Below are 11,897 nucleotides of genomic sequence, written 5' to 3'. Positions count from 1 at the left end.
TCAAACGGCTGCGGTGGGAGAGACTGGGCGCAGCAGAGAGCTCCAGTGTGTGTGGCAGGGTCCTCACAAGGGCTCCTAACAGAGCCTGGGAAGCGGGAATCTTTGCCTCCCTGCCAGGATCCAGGGCATGAAGGGGGGGGACACCGTGTGTGTGTGGCTGTGGGGCTGTAGTGGGGGTGGAGACTGGACGCAGTGGTCCTGTCTGTGTCTTCGTTTCTAGTTCCAGTGCAGAGTCACCAGCTGTGTCCGGAGAAGGTTGTTCGGAACCACGGCGAACATCAAGAACTAGTATCCCTAAAATGAACCCGGGGCTGCTCTAGGATGTGGGATAGAATCCTCGTGTGCCTATTGCCATACTCCACTGCATCCCACTTAAAATCCGCAGTGCCTGCTGGGACTTTGGGAGGGAAAGAGACCCTGGTCATGGAAGATGCCACTTCTAACAGCTGCACTGGGGACATCTCTCAGGCTGGCTGTTCTTTCTTCCCTGAAGGTACCGGAGCCCTCTGGTGTTCTGTTCTAGATTGTTCTGTAGGCTGTGGACATGGAACCCCATGAGTGTGGGCTCCTCGATGGACAAAAAAGCCCCAGTCCCCGAGGATGGCTGCACTTCCTATCAGGGCGGGCAGACATGGCCATGAGCTTTCAAGGCCATTCTGCCATGAGGTGGGGGCCCTCTTTGTGAGCCTCCTCTCTGCAAGGGAGCTCTGGGGACCCCATGTATCGCCTTCCTTCTGCCAGGATGTAAAAATCTCTTCTATGTGTGAAGGCAGGGAGTCCCTGCAGGGTAAGTGAATTTGCGCGAGGTTCCAAATTGAGTGTGGAGTCAGGGCTGGGGTTGTAATCAGATTATCCTGGAAATTCTGTATTCAGTAACACTTGCCCCTTTTAAAAAACTCAAGGTGCAAATGTTTGCCCAAAGCCTGTTTTGGGGAAGAGAGGTGTCAGTGACAGAGAGCGTTGTTAGAGGGGAGAGGAGGTGAGGGCGCAATTGAATGAGTGAGTGACCGCGGAAATGTGCAGCACCACAGAGAGGCAGAGAGTCACTTACTAGGGTCACCTGGGGGTGGGGTGGTGCAAACGGAGGTCCTGGGAGGCCCCCAGAGGAGGTAGCACTTAAACAGGATCATGAAGAAGGTACTCGGCAGTTGTCCATCTGTCCGTCCGTCTATACCCACTCACCTGCCCGTCCTTCCATCCCTCCACGGATTTATGCATTCACTGAATAGATACTGAGTTCCTACTGTGTGCCAGGGACCGTGTTTTCATACACACTCTTGTCTAATTAGAGCGATTCTGCCAGGTAGGAAAAGCATCCCAGATCCACGGACGAGGAGGACTCCAGGCAGCAACATTCTTCTGCCTTCACCCCTGCCCAGCCTGCTTCGCCCTATACCAAGGAAGAAACACCTACTCACCTCGAATCCACCGCTCTGCATTCCACCAAGTGCCCTGCCTCCAGTCACAGCTCCCCTCCCATCTGTTGCAGCTGCTACTGCCCGAGGTATCGCAGACACAGACCTGAGCAAGTCTCCTCTCTGGCCCGTTGCGTAGAGAGATTACCTTTGATGGGGGCCAAGTCCATCTCAGACGCAGTGCTCAAACCCTGCATGACCTAGGTTAACTTACTTTATCTCATTGCACGCTTTTTTTTGGGTAAGATTTATTTATTTATTTGAGAGGCAGAGTTGTAGACAGAGAGAGGGAGAGACAAAGAGAAAGGTCTTCTGGCTACTGGTTTACTCCCCAAATGGCTGCAATGGCCAGAGCTGGGCTGATTCAAAGTCAGGAGCCAGGAGTTTCTTCCGGGTCTCCTGGGTGCAGGGTCTCCCACATGGGTGCAGGGGCCCAAGCTCTTCTTCTTCCTCTTCTTCTTTTTTTTTTTTGACAGGCAGAGTGGACAGTGAGAGAGAGAGACAGAGAGAAAGGTCTTCCTTTTGCCGTTGGTTCACCCTTCAGTGGCCGCCGTGGTCGGCGCACTGCGGCCAGCGCACCGCACTGATCCGAAGGCAGGAGCCAGGTGCTTCTCCTGGTCTCCCATGGGGTGCAGGGCCCAAGCACTTGGGCCATCCTCCACTGCACTCCCTGGCCACAGCAGAGAGCTGGCCTGGAAGAGGGGCAACCGGGACAGAATCCGGCGCCCTGACAGGGACTAGAACCCCGTGTGCCGGCACTGCAGGCGGAGGATTAGCCTAGTGAGCTGCGGCTCCAGCCCCAACCACTTCCATTGCTTTCTCAGGCCACGGCAGAGAGCTGGACTGGAAGTGGAGCAGCCAGGACTCCAACCAGGCCCATATGGGGTGCCGGGGCCCCAGGCAGCAGCTTTACCTGCTACGCCACAGTGCTAGCCCCCCATTGTACTCCTTTCTCACTATTATTTTAGTTGATTTAGGCAGCCCATTGTTTTCTGAGAACTCTGAAGTCTTCCCATTTCTCAGCCTTGGCTCCCCTTATTTAAAACTACCCACTTCTTTTTTTTAAAGATTTATTTTATTTATTTGAAAGACAGAGTTACAGAGAAAGGTAGCGACACACAGAGAGAAGTCTTCCATCCACTGGTTCACTCCCCAGATGGCCACAACAACAGAAGCTGCGCCAATCCGAAGCCAGGAGCCAGGAGCTTCCTCCAAGTTTCCCATGAGGGCGCAGGGTCCCAAGGACTTGGGCCATCTTCCACTACCCTCCCAGGCCATAGCAGAGAGCTAGATAAGAAAAGGAGCAGCTGGAACTAGAACTGGTGTCCATATGGGATGTCGGCGCCTCAGGCCAGGGCTTTAACCCACTGCGCCACAGCGCTGGTCCCCACTTCTTTTAAATTGGTCTTCATGCACAGTGCAGCTGCATCAACTCCGGACTGGCCCTAAATTCTCCCTCCTTGAGGAGTACTAGGAAGCAGGCATTTGGCACAGTGGTTAAGTGGCTGCCTAGGACCCCCCATCCCATCGCAGAGTGCCTGGGTTTGAGTGCCCGCTTTGTTGCCAACTCCAACGTCCCGACAATGTGCACCCCAAGAGGGAGCAGGTGACGGTTCAAGTGGCTGGGTCCCTGCCATCCACGTGGGAAACCTCGATCATGTTCCAGGCTCCTTGGCTTTGACCTGGCCCAGCCTTGGCTGTTGTGTGCATTTGGGGAGTCAACAACAGATTGTAGACATCTGTTTGTCAGTCTCTCTCTTGTCCTCTGTCTCTCTGCCTTTCAAGTAAATGGTAAATAAATAAATAATTGTACAAAGGAGGTACCCAAGAGGGCCAGTTTCCTCATGCCTTGAACTCTCGAATGCAGGGTATGAACTTTAGCCCCAGCCCTGGCGGGTGGGGGCAGGGAGCTACTTTCGGCTGATAGTGCGGGACTGGCAAGGACCCCGTCCAAAGGCCTAGTTCTGGTTCTGCAGTATCTGTGAGACGGCAGATGCACCACCCCTCACACTGGGTGTTTTGCGCCAACGATGTTTGTTATCCCTGGAAATAAATGCGATAGATCTTCTGGTCCTCCTCCAGTCCATTTCTCCCCTAACTGCTGATGCGAACCCCAGTCTAAGCCTTACTCGTTCCTGAGTCTGATTTCCTCCTAGGCTCAGTTTCTCCCCTTGCAGGTGCTGACACAGATGTTGGACTTACCTTCTGTCCTGTTTTCATGAACCGTAGGGAATGTTCCTCACTGTTCCCATGGAATGGTGTGATGCAATGAACGCCCATGCCTCTCCTCTGCAGATGTTGAAATCTAGTCTGATGGCATTTGGAGCTGGGTCCTTTTGGAAGGAGGCCATGAGACAGGAGCCATTGTGATGAGATTAGGGCCTTATCAGAGACACGACAGCTTGCCTTCTTTCGGCTTCCCCCTGTGTGAGGACGCAACAGGAAGATAACCATCTCAAATCAGCAAGTGCACCCTCACCAAATGCAGGATCTACCAGCACCCTGGTCTTGGAATGCCGGCCTCCAGGAGTGTGAGAAATTAATGTCTGTTACTTGGGCCGCGTAGTCAACGGCACATTGGAATAGCAGTCCAAGCAGATGAAGACAAACGGAAAAGCAGGAGGCTTGAACAGTGCCCTAGCTGAGTTTCACACAATTCATTCCATCAATGAGGGCAGGAGCCTCGTGGACGCGGCACCAACACTCGGCTTCTGCAGGAGGTGGTTCAAGGCCAGTGCAGCAAAGCAAAGAGCTCAAAACCAGAACAAGATGAGAGATGGGCTGGGGACCAGGGTTAGGTGGGGCTAAGAGGGGGATGGAGTTCAGGTGTGGTGTGCAGTAGGACGGGTGCAATGTCAGGTATCTATTCCACTTGGAAGCACAAAAGGATTTTTAGGCTCTGTCCAAATGTTGTCTCAAAGTAGCCTGGCATTGAAATGGTCATATTAAGGGAGACCAGCTACCTGGGAAAGCCAGATGTGCCCTGCCATGGAGAAGCTCCATTCTGGTGGCCAGGAGACCAAGGCTTGAGTCTGGGCTTCCTCCAGTGTGCCACAAGACCGCCTACACCTGACACCTCTGAGCCTGCTTCCCCTCTCCCACACGGAGAGGAGAGCAGCTCTTGGAGTGAGGACAGGACACATGCGTTTGCAAATGTGCCAGCTTCTAGCGCCCTGCAGAATGGCGACTTCACCCAGGGGGTGGCGGAGGGAGTGCCGTCCCAGCAGAGCCGTGACCACAGCCTGTCTCCAAGTGGACCCATACCATTTTCCACCGGGGGGCAGATTGACAAGGAACCAGTGCTTTTCTGCCTTCATCTGGGGTGCCTGGCAGAGCCCCACGGCGGCTGGGGCTCAAGGCAACAGGAACTCTTGGGTGGGAAATGGTCTGACATGGCACTAAGCAACTTGCACAAGCCTGTGGCATGGGCCAGGCAAGAGCAGCAGGGGAGGGACCCCCCCCCCCCATAGTCCCCAGGAAGGAAAAGGATGCTTTTCTTTGCAAATAGTCCCTTCTTTTTCTACCTTCCTGGTAACACATCCACACCATTTCCTTCCTCCGTGGGGGCTCCTCCTTAGATCCCTGGTCGGTGAGCACACAGTAGGCACTCAATAAATGTTTGTTTGCCGAGTGCGTGAATGGGTGGTAATCCAACACTAATCCCCTCTCTTCAGCTCCCCACCCCCAGTAAGAAATAAAAGATGTCCATTTGTGGCTCGGCCACATTCAGGCAAACTTCCATATTGCTGCCAAGTCCTGCCATCTGCCACCTCCGGGATGCAGGTGCTGGGCGTCCTCGGCACCCACAGAGCCCAGCCGCGGGCACAAAGGCCCGATGTGCGCTGGTAATTGCTGAGTGCGCGGCCCGCCCGGCCGGCCAGGCTGATGCAAGTTTGCTGGATCTGCTGAGATTTGCATACAGATGGCCAGTCGGGGCGCAGGGCGGCCGCCGCCACCGCGACACTGCCGCCCGCACCCCGGGTGGAGCGGCCGCTGCCCCTTTAGAAGTGTGAACAGCTTTGACTGCAGCCGGGCCCGAAAGAGGCCTCATTCTGCCTGCCCTGAATAGTCCGTCATTCAAGGGGCTGCTTTGAAATTTGAAAAGAGGGAGAGAGAGGAGAGAGAGAGAGGGAGAGGGAGAGAGAGACTGAGACAGGGAGATTGAGAGAGATGGAAAGAGAGAGAGAGACTGAGACAGAGAGAGAGATTGGAGGAACAAGGGAAAAAGCAAATTCTTTTCTTTGTGAGGCTGAGGAGCGTTGGGAAGGGGCCAGGGGCCTTGCAGACAGAGCGAGCCACTAGGAATTAGGGAGGTCTCTCTGGAGACGCAGGCTCGGGTGTGTGGCATTCGCTTTCCTGCTCCGGGTCAGGGGCAGCGAGGGTCTTTTCAGAATCCGAGATGCAAGATGCGCAGGAAGCGGGGAAAGGTGCCCCGTCCCTCCCCAGCGTCAAAGGCAAAGCTGACACCACCCAAAGGGAACCCGCGCCCAGAGCAACATTTTACACACCACGGAAATCCACCGCCCACACGGAGCTGGAGGCCCTGGCTCGGCCGCGCGTCGTGGCACCGCCGCAGCGTCAGCTGTCCTTGCGGGGTGCCGGCTGGCTCGCTGGGTTTGGAAGCCGCACACCGGCGCACAGCAGCCACACCCTGGCGCCCTGGGCATCCGCACGCCCCGGGCAGGTGCTTTCTATGTTTAACAACCTTGCAAGGTGCTCGCTCTGTGTTTGCTGATACCCCTCGCCCTCGGCCGCCCCTCAGACTCCCCAGCGCAGCCAAGTCAGGGTATGGCCGGAGAGAGAGTGTGGCCTCCCTTGTCCTAACTAAATGAAAGCGAAGCCGAAGATCGACAGAGGGGCGTTCTCTCTCCTGCTCCTGGTCCTGTGGCCCCTCCGTGCGAGGATCCTGCAGGCGGCCTGGGGCTCCTCCCTCTCTCAGCCTCCCAAACTCTCGCTGCTCCCATCTGCCCTCTCCAGACCCTCGGCAGCTTGCCTGGGTGCTCGTGGGACTCCTTCCTCCACCCTTAGCTCCCAGCCCCCAGCCCCTCTTCTCCCACTGCAGCCAGAACGCTGATTCTGTAATGCAGGTCGGAGTGTGGCTCCCTCTTCCTTACAATGGTTTCATGACCCACGGTTGTCATCCACAGAATAAAGTCTGCCGGGCAGCCCTGTGGTCCGGCTCCTGCTCCTTCTCCAGGTGCCTCTCTCATCCGTCTGTGTCCCCGAGTCTTGCACAGCTGAATGAGCTTCTAGATTCCACTCTGGCTTGGGCTGTGCACACCCCTGCCTCTGGCTCACGTGACATCTGCTCCTTGTGTGCCCCTCTCCTATCCGAACGAGCAACACGAGGCTCCTGCCGCCCTGTCGCCCGCCCTCCCTTCCTTCCTTCGTCCAGACACAGCAGATACGGTTTGGTGCCCACCACTAAGTACAACACCATGTGCTGAGGATACAGGGATGGGGGACACTTCTGTCTCCCTCCCGCCCTGTCCTCTGTATAGTGCAAGGCAAGGACAGAGGGCTCGTGGGGTCCACCGCCTTCCCAATCTGAGCCCGTGGTTTCTGCTGTCTGGTTCCAGATCTCCACGCCTTTGTATCAAAGGCAGAAACCAATGAACTTGAGATTAGCGAGGCTTAAACGGAAGGATCTTCCTCAATATTTTCGTCCTCCTTTTCACGTCTGGAACCACACCAGGAAGTCACTCCCAGAGGATCAATCACGGATGATGTGACCCAGATATCTTACCTTGAGAAGTCAGAGCAAGGCGTGCTCTAGATGCTGTATTGCATTCATTCAACAAACACTTAACCTGAATGCAAGTGGCTCTGAGTGGGAAGTATGGTGACTCTTTTATTTTTTTTTAACCAATGAGCTCTGAAATGTTAATGTTTTCATGGCCTCGAGGGTGGGTCAGATTGAAGCCAGGAGCCAGGTCTCCTGTGTGGATGGCAAATATCTAAATACTTGGGACGTCTTCCACTGCTTTCCCACGTGCATTAGCAGGGAGCGGGATGCAAAGCAGAGCTGCCAGGATTCAAACTGGTGCTATGATATGAGATGCCGGTGTGGCAGGTGGCGGTTTATACTGTTGAGCCACAATGCCAGCCCAGCTCTGAATAACTTTGTCCCTGACCTTTTTGCTAACTGCAAGTCTTGCCCGGGCTTTGGGCAGAAGCAGTGCAATCTGGCTTATCCAGAAATGGGGAGATGGACTACGACTTAAAAAGTATTAGAGGGAGCAGAATTTCCAAGGACGGTTTCTTGTGTAGCTGAATTTGGGGTTCTTTGGCGCATGAGAACCCCTCTCAGGGCTTCAGCGGATTCTTCCTTGATGTAGCCGCAGGCAGGCCAGTTCAGGGCGGGGGTCTGACCGGGGAGAGAAGGAAAGATCGGGAAACAGAAAACGATCGGAATGCGGTTGCGGATTGCACAACGCTCACGCTAGTCAATCTCATCTCATTTTCGAACTAGCGTTGTGTTATAAATGTGCTTTGGCGCCAGGCACTTAAGCTCTCCTGTAGCTCTGAGATAATGACACCTACATTCTGCGCTTTTTGTGGGGATTCTGTGAAATGATGTATACCCTGGAGCATCTGGCAAATAATAGGTGCTTCAAAGGGTTAGTTATTATTATTTATGTTTGTTATCCCTAAGAACGAAATGAAAAGGTGAAACAAACCTGCGTACAGGTCGGATCTTTTTTCCCACCAGAAAGTATGAAACAGGTACCACACCTGAGCTGCCCTGTCTCTAATTGTACTTCTATGTATACCATTTCAGCTATTTCGCAAGCTTAAAGTGGTGCTATATCTAGAGTATAAAATGCTGCATTCCTATTCCCTAGTCACTTCAGGGGGTAATAAACTACTAAAATATAATATTATAAAGTGTCACTCAGTTCAATTCAATTTAATACTATTTAGCAGATGTTTCTAGAACATACCAGGCATTTCTGGAAGAACAAGGCACTAGGATGTTGGAAATGTGAAGGTGGCTAGCACACGTAATCCATTGACAGGATGTCCATGGGCCACTGCAGTAACGCTGATGGGAGCTTCCAGGGTCCCTGACTCTGAAACTAGTCCTGTCACTTACTGGGACCTGGAGGAGGTTACTTAACCTCTATAAGCTTTCATGTCCTCACTGGTATAAGAAAACACAGCAGAGGTGATGTGCTTTGGTTGTAGTGAGGATGTGAGCAGAGAGAGGCAGGTCGTCTGGCACTGAAGGTGTGAGACATTGACATTCATTAGGGGCTGTTTGAAGGGATGGACAAGTGCGTCGTGTGCCCTGTGAGGATGTGGGTGTACGCGGCAGTGGAGACTTGCACCTCAGTGGGCACAGTAAGGTGGTCTTTTTGAAGCTCCCTGCTGTGGTTTGAATGTATGCCCCTTCAAAGTTCATGTGTTGGAAACTTAATACGCTGACAGTATTGGGAGGTTTTGCCTTGGGGAGGTTGTTATATTAAGTGATGCCGCTGGGGTGTGGCCCCCAGGATGGCATCAATGGCTTTATGGGAAGAAGGGAAGAGAGCTGAGCTAGCTCAAGGTGATGCCTTCTGCCCTGTTGAGGCAAAGACAAGATCCTTGTCAGATGCAGAGCAGGTGCTGGTGCCAGGCTCCCGGGCTTCCCAGTGTCCAGAACTGAGAGATAAGGAACTTCGACTCTATACACATGAGCCGGTCTCAGGTATTTTGTTAGCGCAACAGAAAATGGACAAAGACACTCCTCATTGCCTTTTCCCTCTGCTCTAGGCCAGAGACCCCAGAGCTGTGTGAGGGGAGCCCGTGAAGATGACAGACCTGGGAGAGGTGGGTCAGCCCTACACACAGTTGAGCTCCTTGGAGAAAGGGATCTCAGCCTCACTGTCCTCCTTTGAGAGATGGGCAGATGCTGCTCCTTGAATGACCTCCAAGGCAAGTTGGGAGGAACGAGAAGGCAGACAAAAAAGGGCTCTGCAAATGGTTGTTATTCCAGTGCTGCGGGCTGATACCGAGAAAATCCCATCAGCACCCGAGCGTCTGAGTTTGAATTTTGTTATGGGCAGGTGGGCAGCAGTCAGCATTCCTGGACGCCTTTCTTATCCAGGTGCAGACGGCGTAGCAGCAGCAGCAGCAGTGTCACTTGGATGTTGCTGGGCTTGCAGAGCCTTGGCCTCCGGTACATCAGTCTGCTTGTTCACAGGATGCCTCTGAGTTGCATGCCCACTGAAGACTGAGAAGCACGCGTCTACAGGCTTTGGTGTTCAAAAGAACAGCAAGAAAGAAAAAGAGTTGAGAGAGAAGAGTGCTCAGTGGGAAATTAACCAGAGCTGGACCAGCAGTGCCGTGATCCGGGAGGAGAAAGGGATGACTCGTGGCAGCACCCCTGATGCTCTAGGGTTGTTGGGACAATGTCAGAACTAAAGGCAAACAAAATGAGAGGATGGGGAGAAAGAGCGAGGGATAGCGTCTCTCGAGGAAGGCTGGAAAATATTAGGCTGCCACGAGATATGAGGTAGCTCTCCCAGGGCCTCACTGAGCCATTGGACGGTCACGTCATTCCTGGCTCAAGCCCTAGAGGTGCAAGAAAATCCAGGCAGAAGACCTGCTGCCGCTGAGCCTGACCCCCCTCATGGATCCCGCTCAGTGCGGTCAATGTCACAAAGGCTGCTAATGAGGAGATGGCTTTTAGGAGCTTTGTTATCAATTACTGCATCATTAGGTCAACCTGCACTTACTGATGTCTGGACCACCCCCCCACCCACCCCGCGACGGGCACCCTGCCGTTTGCATTTGTGCTCTTATAAGAGAGATCAGCGGTGGCTCCGACTAGATGCCTGGGCCGATTCAGACCTCCTTGCTTTTAACATGGGGTTCCCTCTCCTCCAGTCTCATCTCGGTGTCCGATGAGGGTCTCCTCCCTTAAGACTGCGGGAAGCCGAGGATGGGGAGAGGGAGTTTATTTCCCCGCGAGAAGCCTTTGCGGAATGGGAATGTTTCTACCTTAGCACTAGAGCATGTCCTCCGTGGTGGGCCTCTCAAGATGTTTCACAATGGCTTGGCCATCCTCAGAGGGGCCGTCCTGGGCAGCTGTTTTTATCCCCATTTTATACACCAAGGGGGCGGGGGCTCGTGGGGCTGGGATTGATGGATAAGATTCCCAATCTCTGAGCTCTGTTCCTTCTAACCTGTGCAGAGTCACGTAGGGGGAAGACAGGTGGGGGAGTGGGGGCTGCAGATATGAGGGAGGGTGGTAGAGGACAACCTTTGCCCACTGGGAGCCCCTGGGAGGCATCAGCGGACTGGAGATGTGGCAGGAGGTCCAGCTGGGGGAGAGATCTCCTCATCCGGCTCTCACAGGTCCACGGATTTCTCCAGGCTCGGGCTCAGGGTCCGGCAACTCGGAACATCTGGAGGGGCGGAGGTGGGCGGTGCCTTCCACCTGTGATGCTGCAGTGTGTAAGGCGGAGGGAAACCTCTCTCTCTTTCTCTGTCTGTGCTACGTTTTCCCTCCCTCGCTCCTTCCCCTCCCTCCTCTCCCCATTCTTGCCTGCTGCCCTGGGGTGGGTGTATTCAGCCACTGGAACTGGTTGGAAGCCAGAGATAGTTAGGCATCTTCTGGCTGGAACAGAAATGGCCCTGTTCGCTGTGGACGGCGTCCAAGCTCCTGAGCGAAAAGATCTCCATATAAACGGTTCCTTCAGGACTCCCCCTTTGAATACTTTGTTGGTCTTGGAGGTCTGAAATGGAGCCAAATTGAGGGTGTTCCAGGCATTTCCCACAGGGCCTCCCTCCCCACAGCTTCTGAATGCCGTCCCAGAGGTCCGTGCCTCCTCCCCAACCCAGGACTCCTCATCACAAGGAATGTGGAAACCGAGCTTGCTGGGCCCCTGCTGCTGGACGCTGGGCGGACACAGAGACGGGGCGCTCACCGGCACACAGCAGGCTCGCGGCAAACGCCCATCAGTTCTGACTGGGGAGCACAGGAACTGCCCCGGGGCCTCCTGAGCAGCAAAGCGGGCTCAGTTCCCAAGCACCCTGATTGCAGGAGGCTCCCTTGGTGCTCGCACAGTTACAAATCATGAACCAAGCTAGTGATTTCTGTATGCTCTTAAATAATGTCGTTACTAGAGCGGCAGAGAGAGAGAGAAACAGGCAGATCTCCTGCCCACTGGTTCACTCCCCAGATAGACATCCTGGGCTGGACTGAACTGAAGCCAGGAGCAGAACTCAGTGTCGACCTGGGCCTCCCATGCGGGTGACAGGGACCCAGGGACTTGAGCCATCACCACGGGCTCGCAGTGCATGCACTGGCAGGAAGCTGGGATGGAGAGCAGAGCCAGCACTCGAAACCAGGCACTCCCATACAGGATCGCATCCCACGCAGTGTCTTAATCTTTGCGCCAAACGCCCACCCCAAGCTTATCTTTTATTTTTATTTTTTATCTATTTGACAGGCAGAAAGAAAGAGAGAGATCTCCCATCCTCAGGTTCGTTCCC

This window comes from Oryctolagus cuniculus, chromosome 2 (genome assembly GCF_051225735.1).
Source record: "Oryctolagus cuniculus isolate XC-2025 breed Fujian yellow rabbit chromosome 2, ASM5122573v1, whole genome shotgun sequence".
Taxonomy (NCBI): domain Eukaryota; kingdom Metazoa; phylum Chordata; class Mammalia; order Lagomorpha; family Leporidae; genus Oryctolagus; species Oryctolagus cuniculus.
This window is presented reverse-complemented; position numbering follows the sequence as displayed.